The sequence below is a fragment of the Balearica regulorum genome, chromosome 2 (assembly GCF_011004875.1).
Source record: "Balearica regulorum gibbericeps isolate bBalReg1 chromosome 2, bBalReg1.pri, whole genome shotgun sequence".
NCBI classification, from domain to species: Eukaryota; Metazoa; Chordata; class Aves; order Gruiformes; family Gruidae; genus Balearica; species Balearica regulorum.
In genome coordinates, this window is record NC_046185.1 from 105,993,191 (window position 1) to 106,009,204 (window position 16,014).

The window sequence follows — 16,014 nt, forward strand, 5'->3', positions numbered from 1 at the left end:
CAGGGGGACAATCACTTCCCTACTTCTGCTTGCCACACTATTTCTGATACAAGTCAGGATGCCATTGGCCTTGGCCACCTGGGCATACTGCTGGCTTATATTGAGCCGGCTGTTGACCAACACTGCCAGGTCCTTTTCCACTTGGTAGCTTTCCAGCCACTCTTCCCCAAGCCTGTTGCATTGTTTGGGGTTGTTGTGACCCAAGCATAGGACCTCGCTTGTGAGAGCTGGCAGCTCCTGGTGGCTGGCTTGGCCCGACGAGCATTTCCTGGGCTGAGGAAAGGCCCCTCCATGCTGCTGTCAGCCACTCGGCTGCATACTGAGCCGGCACTGCAGCAGAGCGCTTCAGAGAGTGTCTCCTGCAATTTCCCTGCAATTGTCCTGGAAATCATTCCTCCCTCAAATGTGGAAGATCTCAGAGGATATTTAGAAGATCAAATGACTTGCATGAAGGCTTTGGTTCTTTGCAAGGTCCCTGCATCTCCTTAGCAGTGCACTAAGAAAGCAGCTTATTTTCTACTCTCTCTCTATGCTATCTTCTCTGTTTACATTCTGAACAGAAACGAAATGAAGGTCATACACCTTGGGCTTCTGGAAAGCAGAAATGATAAAAAATGCTACAAGTCTCACTGCTTTTGCTTATGTGTTTTACTATACAGCGTTATCTGGCACATCTAGATGTGGAATAATTGATCAGCTGCTTTTCCACACAGAGGACTCGGGTGGTAAATAAAAACAAAAAAACCACTGCTAGTGAAATACTAGAAAACGGAGCAGAGAAGCTTAGTTTGTTCAACTTAGTCCAAGCTATTGTCTATTCTAATCCCAAGGCTTGACTTCTCCCTTGGCGTAAGTGACTAGTCTTTCTTTGTATAGTCTCAAGGACATGGATCTCTGCCCATATCCCCCTGCACAATAGGCCGTGAGAGATGCAGTAAAACTTGCAGGCCTCAAAGATAAAATTCCAGGGCACAGAAGAGCAAACCACAGGCCTGCTAAGCAATGCAATGAGCTGGAGGAGATCTCTGTTATCCTTCTTCCTTCTCAGTTCTCATTTCAAACCTCCACAGTGTCAGTTCATATCTTTACCTTTTTTTTTGACACAATAGAACAGTCTTGGAAGCTTCTCTGGCAAGATTTAGTTATAATATTTAATTCTTAATTTCTTTGCTTTGCCAGCAATTGTCTATGATCTTTTAAAATTTGTTTTCTATTTATAATTGCTTGAACAATTTTTTTTGCAAACTGGATTTATTTCTTCATCTTTGCATTGAAAAGATGCAAATGGCCAGGCCCCTGTGTTTCTTGAGAGTTGTTCTGAAGTATCCTACAGACAAATTAATTTGCCAGACAGAAGCTTCCAATGACTACATGGATGTAGGAGCTTCCCTCAGCCAGCTGGCACCAGAAAGAGAAACATTCCAGAAGAGCTTCTTGCCTCCAAACGTCCAGTGCTCCCACCCCCACTTCATCAAACAAATAGCTTTTGCAGTGTGCCTGGAAGTACATCAAATTGAGACTATTTTGAACCAAGGGAAAGGAATACATGCCAGACTCCTGGGGCCTCGATTGAGAATATGCAGCTGCCAGCACTCTTTCTCTTTGTAAGGAAAGGATCCAGACCAAACTCTGCCACTGGCCACAGCTGTAGCAGTGTTATATTTTGTGGATTTCTCTGCAGTATTTGCTTTGAGCAGTTTGTTGGGCATTCACTATTCAGGCTGAATGAATTGGTCCCTTTTTCGTTTTCTACAATAAAGATTATGCTTTGGCTGTAGCTATAGAGCCCAGTTTTAGAGGGAAGGGGGATGCATCTCAGTGATGATGAGTTACAAATTAGCTCAAGAAATTCTGAACTGGAGTAGGTGTTGGTGTTTATTTTTGTTTTCTTATTGTCTAGTAAAATGAATAAATCTGCCTGCATTCAAATAACCCCATGTTTTGACTGGACTCTGAAGGCTGCCTCTAGACCTGTCTTCACTTAATCACATGGACTGTGACCAGGGTGAAAGTCTGTCTCCTGCAGTTAACAGCAAACTTCCAATTGATTTTGAAAGGCTAACCTCAGAGTTTGACCAAAGGGCAAATTTACTCTGTCAGGGAAGGTAGGAGGGCTACTCCTTCTGTAATTTTTGCCTACCCATTGGTGATATTGTGGCTGCATCTGACCTTTATGTTGCACACCAAAGCTAGGGTTACATTTCAGAAAATACTCTACAACTACTAGCTATATCGTGCATAGCTCTTTTTTCAGTATGAACATATTCAATGCATGGTTCCGCTTGATCTCCATTTTCTATGGATATTTCTTACAGTTATTCTTCCTATCCTTACAACCACTCACATCAGCAGGCCAGATTCACAGAAACAGGCCTGACTTCATTTGGATGTGTGCCATGTCCTTCTAAAGTGTCGATTGAGAGGACAGTTGATAGCCAAGGACAAGTCCGAATACTTAGAATATGATCACAGCCTTCACATCCTTTTAATATTTGAACATTTTGCTAAACAGAGGACAGAGATGAGCTTTTAACTACATTTAAAGAACCTTTTTTTAATCACTGGAATATTATTTTTAGTTCTGTATGTATAGTGTCACTTCAGAAAGAAGCAGAATGTTTTTCTTTTACTGCAAATGGGTTTTCTTGAAGACAAAATCTAGGGAAAGAGGTAAATATCTTTGTACAAATGATGGCCCTCTCATCCTTCCCCAGTGTCTGTACTGAAGCATTTCTGTGCCATGCATTATAGGCCCAGTTTGTTGAGATGGGTGGGTTGAGCTGCAGGATGATGGTTTCCCCTGGTGATTACAGATGCTGTCTGTCTTTTCTAGTTCACATTTTCTCCTTTCCCTTGGGGGACAATCAGATTCCAATTAACAGGGATTAGAAAAAGCAGTGCTTGAAAAAACACAGGGTGTACGTTCAGATGTTCTTTTCTTTCAGGGCATTAATGATCTAGGTTTCAAGTACAGCTCAACAATTCCTGCTAGGTTTACCACTTTCAGCTCTGTAACCACTTTACAGATAGCACTTCTGCCAGTAGAGTGGTACAGCCATCTCCAAGGCTCTCTGAAATAGATGTAGTTGGATCTCGATAGTGTAAAGCTTTCAGAAACATGTTGCTATTACATGATAACTGCAACACCTCATATTATACATTAAGAAGTCAGATTTTCCAGAAAAACAGTATGCTTTAAGAGCTTGTACCCTGATGCTGCAATTCCGAGTTTGTCTTATTTTTACTTCACTTTTGTTTAGACTGTGCTTTGGTTAGCCTGCACAAAACCTCATCCTTGCCAGGGTAAAATAGCTTCAAGCCTTCAAGCATCTATCTGATTCTGGCTACAGTACATGCAAAAGATTGTGAATTAAGCAACTGTATAGATTTACCAAATGCTAACTATAGCTCCTGGGGACCTTACCTCATCATAAACACACTGCAGCTTGGCTCACTTTCATTAAGGTGTAAGTTGCTATGCAGTCACCTTCAGGTAAGAGCAGTCACACAGACAGTTACAGTGCCATAAGTAATCTTCTGAGATACTCAAACAAGTTTTTAAGGTAGCTGTACTGTATGGTACTGTCCTTCTGTATGGTATAGCCATATAGCATGGTACCAGTAGCAGAGTGGTTCCACTATAGACAGTAGTGTTTCAACCATATGATTGCACTGCAGGAAACTGTCCTCATAAAATCTTTGGCTTCAGACACCCACTGAAGCTGGAGATAGGAATCTTTCTTATTTGGGTTTGGCCACCTGATGCAGTTAATTGATTTAGAAGATGTACAGGTCTTCAGTTGTTTGGTTTAGTTAGTTGTTCTTAGTTATTTCTTGTTTGTCTTGATTGCCTAAATATTTCTCCCAGGACAGAAGCATTTTAAAGTGAAGAATAGTGAATGCTGAGCTTTGTATATTTATTTGTACAAATGAAGTTTCCTCACAAAAATAAGTCAAATTTCCTGGATTCAGAAAAAAAACACGTAAGTATACAACAATTGTTCATATGGTTGTTTGTAATGGAAATTAAAGCAAAGAGTTTTTCTCATTATTTTAGTTTTGGTTACCTGCTCCACAAGGTAACGCCTGAAAAAAAAAAATCACTTATTTGCAGGCTTCCCCTTTGGTAAGTGATAGAGATGTCATTAGGATTGTTTAGGACTGAGACAGAAAGCTCTTTTCTTTCCCTGCCCCAAAGTCATATACCACACACCATGATGGCATGAGACCCTTTGGTCACTGGGGCCCGGGTTCTGCTGTTGAGGGCATGGGTGTCCCTCACACTGGTGTCTCTGGTAGGGGTTTACACAGGATCTGTCCTGATTAGACAGTGTTTGGAGATGATGGAGCCTCTCTCCCTCCGTGAGATCCCACCATCCAGCTGAATCGCAGCCTCACCCTCTTGCTCCATGCAGGGGAGCCCACACTGACTTCAGCAGGCAAGAGTTAGTCCACCATGGAGCCCAGCCAGGAGCATGTCTCTCGATCCTTGTTTCCTTTGTCATTGGAGGCACTGCAGCTGGCATGACATACGGTTGGGTTGATGCGTGTTTATAGATACTGCTGTAGTGTCTGTACATCTCCCACTACTACTCCAAATGGGATTTATGCATCCTTGTGGATGCTCTGAATGGCTGCATGACCCCATGATGACTGCCAGGGACCTGGTGTATTGGGTACCTACTGCAGAAGGAGCCTAAGGCATGAAAAAGTACCACCAAAAGTAAATATATGCATTTAATAGAGGCTTTGGAGAGATTGCCGCCTCTCAGATGTCAACACCACCCTAGCCAGAATAACTGCAACAGTGCTGTAGGGAGGCTTAGGTGGCTGGGAAGGGTGAAAGTTACAGTGCTAGGACTCAGGCTGGGAGGGAGCGACCCACATATGGGGCTAGGGGAGGAAGGATGAAGAATCTAGTTTGTTCTAATAGTATTTTGTCAGTGATTATTCCGATGTGGATGTTGGAGTGTTACTTTAGATATGAAGCTGCAAGCATTTCAGATCAGGTTTCAGTTGTACTGAATTCTCCTTTTATTGTTTGACTTCAGCTATAGGCAGTAATAGGAAAATTTGGACCTGAGAGATGAAACTCCAACGCACAGTGTCATAAGCTTAGCCCTCTCATTGCATATGGTGAGAAGGAACTTTTAGCTATGTATCAGTCTCTTTTAGCACTCTGCATTCAGATGAATAGGATGAAGACTGCCTTAGATTTTAAATTTATTTTGAAGATATCTTCAGGGTTTAATAGTAGCTAGGCTGTAGTGCCAGCTCTTGCACTGGTTGCATAGTTGTTACAGGACATTTCTGCAGAGACAAAATTAGCTTTGTGTAACAAACCCAAGAGCAACATTGAATTAGGCTTATGGTCACCAGTAAAAGTGCCTAATTTTGAACCACGTTCCACAGTCAGTCCCCTTGCTCCCACAGCCTCACTTTCTATCTTTCTGCTTTACTTGGAAAGTGTTTCTGCTTCCAGCCTGTTCCTCAGTGTTTTTATAGTTTAGCTTCTTGTTTCTGCCACTGTGATTCCCTGAAACTTCTGTGGGTTTTTTTATGAATATGACATCATTCCTAAACTAGATAAATAGATGCTTTTTTTCCTCACTGATGTGATGATCTTATGCTCAGAATATGGATCTTTTTTCAGTTGTTTCATTTTGGGCAGTGTCTTCCACTTGGGCGCTTTCCATTGGGGTAACATAAAGCTGTCGCTGGAGATATTCAGTACGCTTCATTCAAATGTGCTTTGCATTTTCTTTATCACATGTCTATTAAGCCTGTGCCTGCTGTGTGGCTTTGAACTGCTACCCATTTGCTTTTGTGCCCTGAGGAGGGACTGGCACTTGGGCAGTCATCTGTCTCAGGTGAGTTGATGCCTGTGTGGCCATACAGCAAAGCTCATATTAGTAGCACAAGTGCTAGGAGACTGCATGTTCACAAGCCTCCAAGCTCCATTAGCTGGCCTTCCTTGTCTGCACCATGATACTCAAGGCTCCTACCAGTGCTGACATTTATTGAGTCTTCTGGTTTAAGGATGCAAAGATCGCAGAAATGAAATTCCTGGACTGTGCACAGCACAGCTACCTCCTGCACATCCTCACCTACCGTGGCAGCCTAGCTCTGTTCCCCATGCTGCTGATGTTATCCACAACTTCCTCTCTGTCTCTTTCCAAAACTACCTGCATCATCCTCTTCCCCCCCCCCCCCTTTCCCAGAGGTTTTATACTATATTCCAGGCTTCTGTGTGTAATTGTAAATGAGAGGGATTACTGTCAGTCTGTAATCTCAGTTCTGTACTGCTAGGGCACAATTTGTACTCTCCAGTTAAGACATCATTGATTTTAATATTTTCCCATACCTTTAACACTAACAAATCATGGTTATGTGGCTAATGTCCATTAAAACGTCCATAAATTCTTATCTAACTGATTCATATTTTCCAACCATAGTACAATGATGGTACAGCAAAAAAACTTGGTTCTCAGTCACATCAGTTATACATTTTTCTGTGATTTTATTTCTTTTTCACTTCTTGTGACTGGGATTTTATTGAATCCGGCACAACAAAAGCAAAATATAAATTAAGCCTGGTAATTTTCATTACATTCCTTTTCCAGATGGATTCTGAGAGGTTTTGGAAGACCTTAATCCAGAATATATGAACAAAGCCTACAGAATGTAATAGTGATAGAACCAGTGGAGTTTTATAAACCTAAGGATAAAGACACTGTCTTTTGTGTTGGGATTTTTTGAACCAGCTTATTGAATTTGAGATCAGGGATCAAATTTTTTATTAAATTCTGCACATGCTAAATAAAAATCTATAAAAAGATATCACTTTACCTTACATTCTGAAGTTTTTACAGAAAGAAAAATGAGGAACCAGTTATCACAAGATTTATAACAAAAGCAAAGTGAAAAAAATGAAGCAAAAGTCTTGAGAAATATTTCTGTAGAAGGCAGAAAAATATTTTTATGCTGAGTTAATGTCAAAGTATCCCCCCTGGTTTTTTTGCTTATGGAATGAAAAACCATTAATCATTCATTGGTGGCTGCTTGATTAAACATAATGCTGACACAATTTCTTTTCACTATGACTGATGGAAAATGTCTGCAACACAGCAGAAATCAATGTCTGTCATCCACCTTATTCCATACTTGTCCTTTTAATAATCTGTTTGCTTGTGTCGCTCACTATGTTGGCTTTTTTTTTTAATCTCCTTAGACTGTACATTGCAAAGAGCAAGATCTGTTTTTCAGTTTGTGGATATACAGTAACTCAATGGTTCCCTGGCAAATTTCTATTGCAATAAAAAGCAACAGTAATAATCTTTTGAAATTAAAATTTTTCCTAAATATTTTACATCTTCTTACAGATATATCTAGTATCTTTAATCCAAGTTTCATATTGCACACAGTGTGCAAAGATACAATATGGTAGGCATTAGTGAGTTGGGCCACATATCAAGAGATACAAGTGTGCATAGAGATCTCTCTGTGTAACCTTTTTCTTAGGAGATGGAATACTGGAAGTTCTAACTGCTCTTTTATTTGCTTTATAAATGTATTTTATTTTGTTTTCTTCTCTGACTTTGGCAAGCAGCAGTCTGGCTAATTTCTATTCACTGTGTTTAAATCCGCTTTGGTATCTCATTAGGGTTTCCACAATACATGGGAACAGGTGGGAAGCGGAAGCCAGTGTTTGATACCGTTTCCAACCTTATGTTCGGAAAGGCTGGGGCTAGGTCAAGATGCAGATGTCAGCTACCTCTCTAAGTCCAGGCTAAGATGCAAAGATGCAGTGGGAGGAAGAGGGGCAGGGGAGATGATAATTCAGTACCCCTGTGGAGATCTCTCAAGGCATCAGCTCCAAGCGACTGTCTGCAACCCAGCCTACCAGGCACCTGAACATGTGGCACCTTGCCATCCCTTCAGTATGGCTTTCTCCTTGGTTTTAAATGCAGAGGCCAGAGAGGTAAATTAAATGCTTTGCATGGAAATTATTGACTGCTTCATGGCATGAAAAGGAGGCTCTCAATGAGCTTCCACCTCTCCCTGCCATATATTGCATTTACTAGATGAAGCTCAGAGAGGGGAGTTCTATACTAGAGACTTTAGCTGTGTGCATTTGAGTATCTGTGCCCTCCTGGGGAATTTTTGTGTAAGAATGTATATTTGTTTATTCTGTCGTCTCATCTGAAGCCTTTCCATGGTAAAGTTTAACCATGTTCAAGGTTACGTCAGGGCAAAAGGAAAGCATTTGCTTGGTAAACTGCTAGGAAACACTTCTAGAAGTGCTGTTCTTCATAAGCAATCAAGTCATAATTACTGAGAATGTGTTTCCATGTCCCCTGAGAAATCAATCTCCAAAGACAAGTGGTGTTCACAACGAGCTGAAATTAAAAACCCCTATTTCCTGCAGTCGTCCTAAAGGTGAGCCCGAGGTGCAACATGACACTGGAGTACCTTTTCCATAGTTTTTCAAATGTAGCTCTAGATGCAGAAGTCGAAGTATTCCCACTGCTCACCTCCTTTCCACAGCCCAGACTCGATTTCCTCCATGTGCTTTCTCTCTTAGAGAACATCTGTAGTATGGAGGATACTCTCTGGTCAGGCACTTGACATGTTAAAGTCATGATCTTCAGTGAACAGAAAAGAAAATGTGGTAAGAAATTGATTGCTCTGAAAATCAAGAAAAACTAAGCTATGATGTAAGCTGTTGATATTTGGCTCAAATGCTAGTCCTGTCTAGAAATATGTGGTAATTCTCACTAATTTGGTTTCCATACTTAGTTCAATATAATGAGCTTGAAATAAATTTTAAAAGGAAAAACACAAAATAAATTTCCAAAGATGGCTATGTCTCATTGTTCTTTATGTCTTGCACTGCCTAGTGTAAATGACCATTGGAGATTGTGTTGGTTTTGCGTGGCAAGGTTTTGGTAGCGGGGGGGCTACAGGGGTGGCTTCTGTGAGAAGCTGCTAGAAGCTTCCCCTGTGTCTGATAGAGCCAATGCCAGCCGGCTCCAAGACGGACCCGCCGCTGGCCAAGGCCAAGCCAATCAGCGCCTCTGTGATAACATATTTAAGAAAGACAAAAACAGTTAGAGAGCGCTTTTGCAGCCAGAGAGAGGAGTGAGAAGATGTAAGAAACTCTGCAGACACCAAGGTCAGTGAAGAAGGAGGGGGAGGAGGTGCTCCAGGCGCCGGAGCAAGATTCCCCTGCAGCCCGTGGTGAAGACCATGGTGAAGCAGGCTGTCCCCCTGCAGCCCATGGAGGGAGGATGAGGGGGTGTAGAGATTCCACCTGCAGCCCGTGGAGGACCCCACGCCGGAGCAGGTGGAGACACCTGAAGGAGGCTGTGGCCGCGTGGGAAGCCCGCGCTGGAGCAAGCTCCTGGCAGGACCTGTGGATCCGTGGAAAGAGGAGCCCAAGCCAGAGCAGGTTTGCTGACAGGACTTGTGACCCCGTGGGGGACCCACGCTGGAGCAGTTTGCTCCTGAAGGTCTGCACCCCGTGGAGGAGACTCACGTTGGAGAAGGCCGTGAAGGACTGTCTCCCGTGAGAGGGACCCCACGCTGGAGCGGGGGAACAATGAGTCCTCCCCCTGAGGATGAAGAAGCGGCAGAAACACCGCGTGATGAACTGACCGTAACCCCCACTCCCCGTCCCCCTGTGCCGCTGGGGGGGTGGAGGTTGAAGCCGGGAGTGAAGTTGAGCCCGGGAAGATGGGAGGGGTGGGGGGAGGTGTTTTAAGATTTTGGTTTTATTTCTCATTCCTCTGCTCTGTTTTGCTTAGTAATAAATAAGATGAATTCCCTCTCTAAGTTCGGTCTGGTTTGCTCGTGATGATAATTAGAGAATGATCTCTCCCTGTCCTTATCTCGACCCGTAAGTTTTACCTTTTCTCCCCTGTCTAATGAAAGAGGGGAGTGATAGAGCGGCTCTGGTGGGCACCTGGCCCTCAGCCAGGGTCAACCCACCACAGAGATCCAGGAAAATGGTGACTCAGTCCTATTATGCCCTGTAGTAATTAGAACTACTTGTAGATGCTATAAGGTGAATGAAACAACTTGCCTCAAGAAAGACAGCATGAATGCAACATGTTTGATATTTACTTTTGGTATGTATGTACATTTTCAATACTTCCTATGTTTAATCTCATACAATAATCTGGCCCATGATGGGACCATGAAGAATGGCGGGCAGTAGAGGTGTTCCCTCCACGCTTCCAGGCTGGAGTGGCTCAGGCTGCAGGTGTGCCAGAATGTGACAGACTCATGGGCAGCATTTTTAAGCAGTGCTTTCTTCCAGTGTTAGTCTTTGAAAATGATAGTTAGCAAAATGCCAGGACAAGTGTCAGCATGACAGCCATGTAGGCCACCAGTCCTGTGCCTGCCTCTATCGCCCTGGTTCACAGTACAGCGAGACGGCAACACTCTTGGATGTCCCTCTGTACACTCTCCATAGTGTACACATCTCCTTGCCATTATTGTCCTTGGGCTCTGCTGAGAAGGTGCTTGAGGTTTGGGGATGCTATCTGGTATGGGATAGAGGACATAATGGGGTCATTATATTGTATTCATGATTGCTTTCTCAGAATGAAGCCAAACAAGCATTAATCAGCTCCAATTTTTGCCTAAGTTAGCAATTAGAGTTTAGACCATAGTTGCTACCTTTCTGTTTACCTATGTCTCCTATTTGATCTAGTCACGCTAAAGGATTAAATTTTCCTCCCTCAAATTTAAGTGTCCTTGAGCCAGCCTAAGTGAACACTTTGCCCAGGAATTAAAGAACAGTGTCTGTACTGTAATTCAGGGTTTTGATTTCATTGCAGGATGATTAAAGTGAAATTGGACTGGAAAGAGAAGTCAGTAAGGCAGAAATATTTTTCATCATTAGAAAAAGCATTCCAAAAATAATTCCTCTGTGCTTCTTCCACTACAGGGCTCTTTCCTTCCAAATTTAGTTATGTTAAAATTTCCAAAGCTAAGGGAAAAAACAATAGAAGAAATGAATTTCCCAATACTTAAATAGTACCTCTGAGTACATGTAGTTCAAAGGAATGCTCTCTCCAAAGATTCCACCATATTTATCTTTTTTTCAGTGCTTTCCTTCTCAGCAGAGACAAGTATTTAAATTCTTGCCACAGGCTTTAGTTTGCATGGCAAAAGATACATGGGGACTTGTAGAAAAACACATGCTTGTTTGCATGACCAAACATTGCATGGAATAGTTTATTTGCTAAGAAGGCCCTAAACAATGTCAGTATAGATGGCAATAGAATAAGAACACTTCAATGTATGGCAACATTTGACCGATAAATGTGTGCAGAGACATTGGGAGAATGTCAGCTTTTCAGCTGGCTGCTAATATAAAGAGGTATAGTTTATGCATTGGAGTTCCCCGAAGGTCACATGTAATGGCCCAAAGACATAAATTAGAAGCCTCAGCTAATAAAGAGACTGTTTAGTTAAGGCAGAGGTTCAGTTTTCAGGATTGAAAAATGCTTCTGGTTTCATTTATCATAAAAGGAATTTGGAGAGGACAGGGAAGGGCAGTTGATGATAGATAATGGAACATGGAGGAGAAGGCAAAAATGTTTACGTTGTAATAAAAGATGAATTAAAAGAACAACTTGTTATTTTTCCTCTGCCTGTTCCAATATAACAGGAAGATACAGGTTTTATTAAATTAAGGAGCACTGATCTAATTTTCCTTGCTTAGAAATCAAGTTCAGGAAAATACTACTGAATATTGCATGGAACATGAATATTGGAAGAAAAGTGAGGACTTGCTGTTGTACTGTCAGGTTAGTCTCCAACTGGGTATCTCACTCTAGATGAAATTTTGCTATAGAAGTCTCTGTGGCTGCAATTACTAATAAAACAGCTCCCTGCCCCCCAAAGCTGTGCAATGTTATAAATAACATTTCTGATATTAGTAATTTGTTGATCGGATGCTTTTACTGGCTACTATGACATAAAAGAAATATAGAAGGTAAATTGAATGCTTATATATAAAAAATTCCTTCCTCAATCGCTGTGTACATCTGGGAGGAGGGAAGAGAGAACTTTGTGCTCAATGACTTCCTTTTCACGGCTTCTTTTATACTGAGCTTAAACAAATCAAACAGTTATGCCACCTGGAAAGTATTACATTTCAGGAAGTCTGGAGTTCTGGTGTGTTACCCAGCCATGAGGCACCGCAAAGCTATTTAAATGCTTCTCATGCATCTCCTTTTATGGAGATCAGGCAGCACAGGCAAAAGTTAAGGAAAAAAACCCCCAAACAACAAATCCCACAACAAAAAGCAAACCACCCCAAAACCAACTCTCTCCCTCAAAAACCAAACCAAACCAAACCCAAACAAAAAACCCAAAACAGAATAGATATGGCAACATGAAGTAGAATTAAGATAAATCGTAACTGAAGTAATCAAGCATCTTCTTTAAAGCCTTGCAGGCCTATGCTCATGAGCTTGAGACTTTCTTAAACATTTAATTAGATGAGGAAGAGATACACAGACTTATTACAGACACTGCAAATACAGTGAAGGAGGGATGATTCAGCTTGTATTAGAAGACTTTATAAAAAATATAATTCTGGAAAGAATAGTAGAAATTAAATCCTAATGCACTAGAGGAAGGAAAACACATTTTAAAAAATCTGATTTCTAAGCTGAATAAGGTGAATGTAATTTTTGCTTTGTTGCATAATATGTGAGCAGCATCTTTCCATCAGACTGAACACATTCTTTCAGTGCCAAGATCTATTGTAGCGTCATCTTTGTCAGCTATTTTGAAGGAGAACCCCCCCACACTTCCCTACACATGGACAGATACCCTTGTAGATCTGCTGCCTTCCAAGGAAAAACTGCTTCTGCCTTGACATATCAGCCACGATACGGTATTTCATATGCATATCTGTAAGGAAATGGAAAGATCTGCTTGCTTTTATTTTCTTAATAGGTTCATGACGTGGTTTAGGCCCAGCCGGCCGCTGAGCACCACGCGGCCGCTCGCTCACCCCTCCCCCAGCGGGATGGAGAGGAGAACCGAAAAACAACCGCAAAGCCTCAAGGGTTGGGATAAGGGCAGTTTACTGGGACAGCAAGGAAGAGGGAAAAACGATCAACAACAGTGCTGATAACAGATATTCACAATGGGTGATAACAGAGAACGATTTACCGATCCAACAAACGACCGAACGGACGCTCAACCACTCCGGAAACTGCGCCGAAACCGTGCCACCCCTCCCCTGCCCAACTAGCCCCCCTTTTATGGTGAGCATGACATCACATGGTATGGAATAGCCTCTGGCCAGCTTGGGTCACCTGTCCTGGCTCCTTGTGAAATTAACTCTATCCTTGCCAGAACCAGGACATTATCCACCCCTTATTCTATGCCATCTACGTCATGCCCAGATTATTTCACAGACACCATTCTCTTACTCCATGGGCCATCGCTCTAAAGTGTCCATTGAGTTCATTTAGTCCATGGCTTTGGGTTCCATCTGCCATTACAGTCTCCCAGAGCAGGAACAATGGTACGTGCTGCTGGATTGTTGCACGCTGCATCCGGAGTTTTTTCACAGCTGGTGTATCTGGTATGGTCCACGCTCGCAGTCTGGACGTCAAAGATGTGATTTTCGATGAAGTTCCTGGGCACCAGTTGAAGTCAGTTCTAGTTCCAAAGTCCATCCTTCATTAGTTTTGGGTGATTCTTATGGTCATACCATTGATACAGTATATAGCTATTAACATCATACAATTTAATTTATTGGCTATTTTCACCTAAAATCAAATCCCCTTGGGGTACGCACCGGACTTCCCCATCCTTTCTCATCACCCACCAAGTGCACCCTGGTCCCTGAGCAAAACCAATCCCGCAGATGGGCTTGCCTTTGCCTGAAGCAGGGATAACCCAAACTGTTTTACCCAACATATTTTTCATGCGCACTACGGGAACTTTATCCTCTTCTACTGGGCGTGGAAATTTTGATTGGGCAGGGCCAGCTCGATTGGCAGATCCCCTTGTGTTAACTAACCAGGTGGCCTTTGCTAAATGTGTGTCCCAGTGTTTGAGGGTCCCACCACCCATTGCTCTCGGGGTAGTTTTTAGCAGTCCATTGTATCTTTCAGTTTTCCCAGAGGCTGGTGCACGATAGGGGATGTGATACACCCACTCAATACCATGCTCTTTGGCCCAGGTGTCTATGAGGTTGTTCTGAAAATGAGTCCCATTGTCTGACTCAATTCTCTCTGGGGTGCCACGTCGCCACAGGACTTGCTTTTCAAGACCCAGAATAGTATTCTGAGCAGTGGCGCGGGGCACAGGATGTGTTTCTAGCCATCTAGTGGTTACTTCCACCATTGTAAGAACATAACGCTTGCCTTGGCGGGTTTGTGGGAGCGTGATGTAGTCGATTTGCCATGCTTCCCCATATTTATATTTCAACCATCGGCCTCCATACCACAGAGGCTTTACCCGCTTGGCTTGCTTGATTACAGTGCATTTCACATTGATGGATGACCTGTGAGATGGCGTCCATGCTCAAGTCCACCCCTCGATCACAGGCCCATCTATATGTCGCATCTCTTCCTTGATGACCTGAGGTGTCATGGGCCCACCGAGCTAGAAATAATTCACCCTTACGCTGCCAGTCCAAATCCACTTGAGCCACTTCAATCTTGGCAGCTTGATCCACCTGCTGGTTGTTCTGATGTTCCTCAGTGGCCCGATTCTTGGGTACATGGGCATCTACATGATGTACCTTTATAACTAGCTTCTCTAGCCGGGCAGCAATATCTTGCCACAGTGGGGCAGCCCAGATGGGTTTGCCTCTACGCTGCCAGTTGCTCCGCTTCCACTGCTGTAACCATCCCCACAGGGCATTGGCCACCATCCATGAGTCAGTGTAGAGGTACAGCGTTGGCCACTTTTCTCTTTCAGCAATATCTAAAGCCAGCTGGATGGCTTTCACCTCTGTAAACTGGCTCGATTCACCTTCTCCTTCAGCAGCTTCTGCAACTCGCCGTGTAGGACCCCATACAGCGGCCTTCCACCTTCAATGCTTTCCCACCATGCAACAGGACCCATCAGTGAAGAGGGCATATGGCTTCTCATCTTCTGGTAGTTTATTAGACGGTGGGGCTTCTTCAGCACGTGTCACCTCCTCCTCTGGCAACATTCCGAAATCTTTCCCTTCTGGCCAGTCTGTGATCACTTCCAGAATCCCTGGACGACTGGGGCTTCCTATTCTAGCCCGCTGTGTAATCAGTGCAACCCACTTACTCCACATAGCATCGTTTGCGTGATGTGTAGAAGGAGCCCTCTCTTTGAACATCCAGCCCAGCACTGGGAGTCGGGGTGCCAAGAGGAGCTGTGCTTCAGTGCCAATCACCTCTGAAGCAGCTCGAACCCCTTCGTAAGCTGCCAATATCTCCTTTTCCGTTGGAGTGTAGCGGGCCTCGGATCCTCTGTATCCCCGACTCCAAAACCCCAGGGGTCGACCTCGAGTCTCCCCTGGTGCTTTCTGCCAGAGACTCCAGGTAGGGCCATTCTCCCCGGCTGCGGTGTACAGCACATTTTTTACATCTGGTCCTGCCCGGACTGGCCCAAGAGCTACGGCATGAACTATTTCTTGTTTAATTTGTTCAAAAGCTTGTCGTTGCTCAGGGCCCCATTTGAAATCATTCTTCTTCTGGGTTATGTGGTAGAGAGGGCTTACTACCAGACTGTAATTCGGAATGTGCATTCTCCAGAAACCCACAACACCTAAGAAGGCCTGTGTCTCCTTTTTGTTGGTTGGTGGGGACATGGCTGCTATTTTGTTGATAATATCCATTGGGATCTGACGCCGCCCATGATGCCACCTTATTCCTAAAAATTGGATTTCCTGTGCAGGCCCCTTCACCTTACTTCGTTTTATGGCAAAGCCAGCCTGCAGCAGGATTTGGATTATTTTCTTCCCTTTCTCAGAAACTTCCTCTGCTGAGTTGCCCC